Source organism: Amphiprion ocellaris, chromosome 4 (assembly GCF_022539595.1).
Source record: "Amphiprion ocellaris isolate individual 3 ecotype Okinawa chromosome 4, ASM2253959v1, whole genome shotgun sequence".
In the NCBI taxonomy this organism is placed as follows: Eukaryota; Metazoa; Chordata; class Actinopteri; family Pomacentridae; genus Amphiprion; species Amphiprion ocellaris.
Window position 1 is genome coordinate 9,306,612 of NC_072769.1, and position 6,646 is coordinate 9,313,257.

Sequence of the window (6,646 nt, forward strand, 5' to 3'; positions counted from 1 at the left end):
GATCTTGTTTTCAAAGTAAAACACGGTAAGAAGATAAATACTTCTAACCAGTAGCGTTGTTTTGTTGTACGTTAAGTCAGCGACTTGTGAAGAGTTGTGTTTTGTCGTGTTTGAGCAGTTGGTCCGGACGCGTTAGCTAGCTAAGCGGCTAAGTTAGCTAGCGGGCTAATTAACATAGGTGGCTAACTTACCGCTGAACACCTGTGTTAGTTGCTGTCGCTGCTGTCCGTCATTATTAGGATGACCTTCTCAACCTGTATTTCTCTGCTGTGTATTTTAGCTTTTAAAAAAGTTACTTTACTTTAAGGTTAACTGAAACCCATTCAGCTGCACTGAAGTTTAACATTCAGCTGGTTTGAATTAAACAGTACTTATCTCCATAATTTCATTAAATTCCTTCTCTGTTCCACTGCTCAAGTTCAATCCAGTATATAAAGTGACATTAATAGTGAATAAAGTAACAACCAGCCATTGTATTTATTTATTATTGCATGTATTTGTAGTAAAACATGAGTTGAAACATCCTACTTTTGGATCTAGAACTGCACAAGCCGTTCATTTTCAGTCACCTGACGAGTTAAACTCCCCCTTTTATGTGAGGTTGAAGCAGAAAGTCTGAGTTAATAAAGAAAGTTGTTTATAATTTGCGATACCTGTTATCTCTGACTGAAGCTTTAGTTTTTGTTGAGCCAATTTACACGTGGAAACTTTGTTCAGGAAGATTTCTCAGTAGCTCAGAGGACAGGCTGCTTTTTACACAACCTTGTAAGAGAATGTCTGTCAATGCTTTCAGCAGAATTTAGGAACACAACACTTCCTAAACAGATATTTTGAGGCTGTGAGCTTGAACGTTTGAGAGTATATCAGTGTGTTTGTTTGTGGTCTTTCTGTTTCTAGGTGGAAGCTGAATTAGTGAGGATGACTCCTGCTCCTGTCATCTCTAAGCTCCTCACACATCTTTACCTGCACATGAGGAAAATCACTCCTGTAGAATGCAGGTATGTTTGTCTTTATTATAAAAAGATGTTGCCTGGTGACCTGTCAGAAACCCATTATACAGAGTCAGCCAAAATAATGTTTACACACATCAGGAAAAGAAAAACTTGCATAAATATTTCAATACCAAATTTATTCAGACATCACGAGATTAATAAAAGTTATCTTTGGCCTCTACAATTACAAGAGGTGCTCAAAGTGGTGGCCACTGGCTTCCAGACATTTCTGTTGTGTTGTAGACGTCACTTGTTGATGCTCCATTCATGAGGGTAGCGCCATCTGTTGGGAAAACATCGTACAACAGGACACAGAGTTATCGTGATTTGATCAAACTTAGGAAGAGGAATCTATATGTATAGAAGTACTTATACAAATGAAATATTTATGAAAGTTTTTCTTTTCCTGATGTGTACATTATTTTGGCTGACTCTGAACTTAATGAGAACAAAACTGTCATTTAATTGTTGCTTTGAAAGCTTCTTTAGTGAAAACCGGCTGGTGTTCTGCTTTGAAACAAACTGCTGTTGAAGTCTGTGTTTTTAGGTTTAACTCCACAGTTTCTGAATGAACTGATAGTTTGTTTTTTTTCCTGATCAATGTGGACATTATAATTGATGGTAACATTTACTGATCATATAATCAGCATGACAATATAACAGTATAACATTCTGACCACCTGACTAATACTGTGTTGGTCCCTTTATGCTGCTAAAACGTCTCTGACCCAGTAGTTCATCAGAACCTCTGGGGATGTCCTGTGGATTCTGTGGATCCTGTGGGTTGCAGGGTGGGTCCTACCTAGACCAGGCTGATCCTGGACCATCCCACAGATGCTCCATCAGATCTGGATGTGGGGAGTGTGGAACCCAGGTGAACAGCTTAGCTCTGTTGTGTTCCTCGGACCACTCCTGAGCAGTTTTTTTTTGTCCTGCTGAGGGAAGCAGCTGGCATCAAGGACTGCTGTTGCTATGGAGACTAGGGGGTTGTTTGTCCTGCAGTGTTTAGGTGGTGGTACATGTCAAAAACTGTTTTAATATTAAAACGTGAATATGCAGGGCTGTGTTATTTTATCTGATTCCATTTTGTTGTTTTTCACAGTAAAGAACAGGGGTGTCAAACTCATTTTAGTCCAGGGACCACATAAAGCCCAATCTGATCTCCAGTGGGCCCCACCAGTAAAATCACAGCATAATAACCTATAAATAACCACAACTCCAACTTTTCCCCTTTGTTTTAGTTTTTTTTTTTAAAAAGTACATTGTGAAAATATTCAGATTTAATGAACTATCTTTTTACAAAATATTATGAACCTGAAATTTCTTATGGAAAATACGTTCGGTTTCAACATTAGCCTATTATGCCTCAGTTCGTCATTTACACATGCATTCTAACTGCCAGATAACAGTTTATCTACAAAAACACAAAACATTCAGTCACAGCTATCTGGAACTGAGCAATCTAGTATTTTACTTTATGATCAGAACAACTTGTCAAGGTCTAGAAATTATTTTAAATTGACAGTTTTACAAATTTACCATTTACAGTAATTTTTATCCGACCTGCGGGCCGAAATGGACCGTCTGGCGGGCCGGTTTTGGCCTGCGGGCCGTATGTTTGACATCGCTGGTAAAAATAATCGGAGGAGATGAGAGGAGTACGTGACGTGATCAAGTACGCTGGTGTTCCGCCTGCACATTAACGATGCGTTCTCCCGTTCTCAGGAGTCTGTACTTCGGAGTCTGAACGGCCAGTGCATATAAAGTAGATATATATAGAAGATCATTATTATTATTATTTATATCTATGGCATATACAGTCTATGGGGTCAGCACAATTTCAGTATTGTTGTACGCTGCGAAAAACATGCCGACGTTAAAACAATAGTTCAGCTAATTAGTTCCGTGTTGAAGGACCTTTTCCTCCCAGTCGCTCGCGCCCCCCTTGACATACCTCTGCGGCCCCCCAGGGGGGCGTGCCCCACTATTTGAGAAACACAGCATTAGAACAAGATGATGGATGTTGTTCTCTTCAGCTGTCAGTGGTCAGAATGTTGTGGCTGATCGGTGGATCTGTCTGCCTTTACTCTGACATCCAGAGTTATACAAAAGTGTAGTATGTCTGCAGTGCAGAAGAGATTTACTTTATTGTATGCATTTTTTTTTGTTTTTTTTAAGGGAGAGCATTTTTTTTATCCACCTGAAGAAGACCTAATCTTTCCCTTCAAAGGATAGTTAATAATGACTACGGCTTCCATAGTGGTCCCATCAGAGAAAATCATATCCATATACAGATTTTTATTAATTCCAGGGCTGGTTCAGTAAAGATTATAATAATAACTACATCAGATAATTCTTGGTCGAAGTTGGAATTTTGCGGCCTGAGAGGTGGTTGAGAAGGTTTGCAGTTCTTGTTTTAGCAAAATATGTTATAATAGAAGATCTTTATTGTCATTGTACATGAAATTATCTGCAAACCAGCAAAGTGTATCAGTCTGAGGTATCTAAAAATAAATATAGAAAAATGCTTCTAAAGCCAATAATAAACAGAATATTTTGAGGGAATCTTCTAAAAAGGAAAGAAAAGCTCCATTCTCACTCCTCTCAGGATAAACTGTCATTAAAATTGACTTTAAATTTAGCTTCAACACAAGATAAAAACATTTACTTTCATTACTGATGTTGTCAAGTTTTAATAAAGTTCATGCTACTTTTATAAAATGATGAAAGTGAATAAATTGTATTTCTGTGATCTGTGTTTGATTTCTGTCTTTTCTCCTGTCATCCAGATGTTCAGAGGGAGATGATGCCACATCTGGTCCAGCTGATGGAAGGTCTTGAAGTTCTCTGACTGGCCTCGACTGAAGATGGTCGTCTCACTGGATTTAAGGTTCAGATGCTCAGTAACAAACTCCACCAATGAGCCAACAGGGAAGCTTTAGGTTTATTAAATGTTGCTATGAAGGTTTCGCTGTTTTTCTTTGTGAATGCAATGTGCTCCAACTGAAACTTGAATTAGAACTTAGAAGTAAATCCTTCCATCTGAAAGGATTTAGTTGCATTAATAACCTCATAACATTCTAATTTTTATTCCAGTCTTAGTTGGAAATAGAATCTCTGTATTGATTCAGGTAAAAACTGAACTTCACAGCATGTTGGAGCAAAACAACCAGATGAAAACTGTGATGGTGTTGGATTGTCAGACCGTAATGTTGCAGCTCAAAGCAGCTTTTCTATCTCAGTTCATTCTGACATTCAGCTATGAATCAACACAGCAGATGGTGATCCATGCTGTGGAAGTCTCACATCTCCTGATTTAATGGAGCTGCTTTGCACTTTTTACACTGTTTATTCACCAACACTTTATTTAATAAAAGTCCCATCTAGTTTTTATGAGGAATGTGATGTTTTAATTTCTCTGTGAATAACTGCAGTCTAATGTAACAGCTGGAATTATAACATCTGTCCTGATATTGATCATGAAGTATTGATCAGAATACTTATGGTTAGCAGTCATCCCTGAAGTTTTACATTCAAATCTTTACTTGTGTTGTGAACTTTGGTAAGAAGCAGAAACTTTTGCGTTGCCATGGATACATGAGTGTTAAATTCTGTCCATGTTTCCATTGTGGGAAATGCAGTCCAGTTCCAGAATGTGGAGGAATTTAGTCTCACAATCACAGACAACAAATATTATCTGAAAGTTGGGTTATTGTTGTTTATCAGCACAATACAAAAATATTAATGTTAGAAATATTCCAGTTAAGACTCTAGAATATCATGATTTATGTAAATTTACCTCAGTAATATGAATGTTCAGGTTAAGATTGTACAGTGATATTTATTATGCAAGTTTAGCTGATTAAAGTTTATGACTCTGCACTAAAATATTATTTAAATTGACATCATTATTATAATATTTAGGGTCAGACCCTACAGTATTGAGATTAAGAAATCAAATATTCTATAAAATGTAAATACACTGAACTCATTTGGATATATTTAAGTGAGACTCTACAATATTATTTGACACAAATCTATCTAAATCAAAATTTTAATAATTTTCACGCCAAACATTTACTGGACTGATTTAAATATTAAAATCACTCCTTTCTAATCCTCTGCTGTACGTTCAAACCTGAGGCCTTAAATAGAAGCACACAAGTATCTGATTGAAGGAACTTCTGCAGAGTCCTGGTTCCAGAACATGATGATAGAATTATAAATAAACTTTAACAAAAGCTGCCTGAGAGTTTACAGGTTTTTATGTTGGATTTCTTCAGTAATTTAATGAGTTATCAGCAATAATCAAGTGTTTATTTGATGAACTTCATTTCCTAAAACATCCAGAATTGGAGCTCATATCTTTGGCAGCTGTAAAGTTTCTGCTCCTTCAAAGTTCACAACACAATGAATTAATTCCTAAAACACTCTCAATGCTGGAGAGCGTTTGTGATGCTGAAGCAGTGACCAGTTTTTCTGTTTGTTCTCTGGAGATGCACAATGAGGGACTTCTGCAGAGACTGAGAAAGAGTCTCACCACATCCTGACATGAGGAAAAAGACTTTATTGAAGACTACAATGAGAAAAACTATCAGACAGCAGACGGCATGCATTCAAGGTGAGCTCTGAACATTTGATCTGGAACAGGAATTCAATAACGGCAGCATGAGCTTCATTTCAGTCTGTAGCTGCTGAATTCATGGATGAATCATCTGGCACTAGAGAAGAAGACCATCAAACATCCATGTCAGCTGATGGAGGTCCAAGAGTCTCACCCAACAAACAACCTACAGAGTGAAGACCTCAAATCTGATTGGACGGCCTCCTATTCAGCCACATGTGTGAACAAATGCCTCTAAGTTGATTTGTTTTCTAAAATAAATCTAGTTTGAGTCCTAATCTATGCCTGTGTGTTTGCTTCTTTACACCGCTGTTAACAGTTTAGGCTGTTAGATTGTTCCAGATAAGACAAGTACAAGATACTTCAGAGCCGTTCTACCACGAGCCTGACAGGAAGAACTCCAACAGCTACTGAATGTTCCTGTGGTCCCCTCAAGGCTACAGGAGGAGCCCTACGAGGACGAGCCGGTCCACCTGATGGAGGCCAGTCGCTGCGGTTCAAAGCCAACACCGACTACGTGGACTTCTACTGGACCACATGGAGGCCTTCAAACCGGACCAACAAGTTCAGCGACTCCCCGACTTGTGGGTCTGAGGACGCCGCCGAGCCTCGGTCCAGCCGGCCTCCTGTCTGTGGATGTTTGAGTGCTGAGAGGTTTGTGGATGCATGTGAACGTTCTGTGTTGAAACAGCAGCTTTGGACTCAGTAACGCCAGGAAAAACCAAGAGCTCCTTTATTTGTGACTTCCACTAAAAAAACTGATGAAAATAAGTTTGCCAGGGTTCTGACTGATAACAGATTATTAAATAATGAAAATAATCGTTTAAATATTCCTTTAAACAATCAGTTTAGGTCTACATTTCCTTTACACTGACTTCTTGGTATATGTACAAGTATTTTGGGTGGAATATACCATTAAGCCTGATGTTCAAGGGTTCTTCTGGGAATATACCATTAAACCAACCTTTTAGGTAAATGTTCCAGGATGTTGAGTAGAATAGACCATCAGATTGACCTTTTAGGTCTACAT

At 38.2% G+C, this 6,646-nt stretch overlaps 1 long non-coding RNA gene across 4 annotated transcripts; it reads left to right on the forward strand.

The window, feature by feature from the left end:
- The first annotated feature begins 717 nt into the window (after positions 1–717).
- LOC129348668 (uncharacterized) lies at positions 718–6,397 on the forward strand. Of its 4 annotated transcripts, none has more exons than XR_008601286.1 (3): positions 806–998; positions 1,725–1,866; positions 3,782–5,894. It is a non-coding gene; the product is annotated as an uncharacterized LOC129348668 (long non-coding RNA). The 4 variants fall into 4 exon arrangements; XR_008601285.1 differs by having other exon boundaries at positions 809–998; positions 1,728–1,866; XR_008601287.1 differs by lacking the exon at positions 1,725–1,866 and adding an exon at positions 5,936–6,397 and having other exon boundaries at positions 877–998; positions 3,782–5,834.
- The last annotated feature ends 249 nt before the right edge of the window (positions 6,398–6,646 follow it).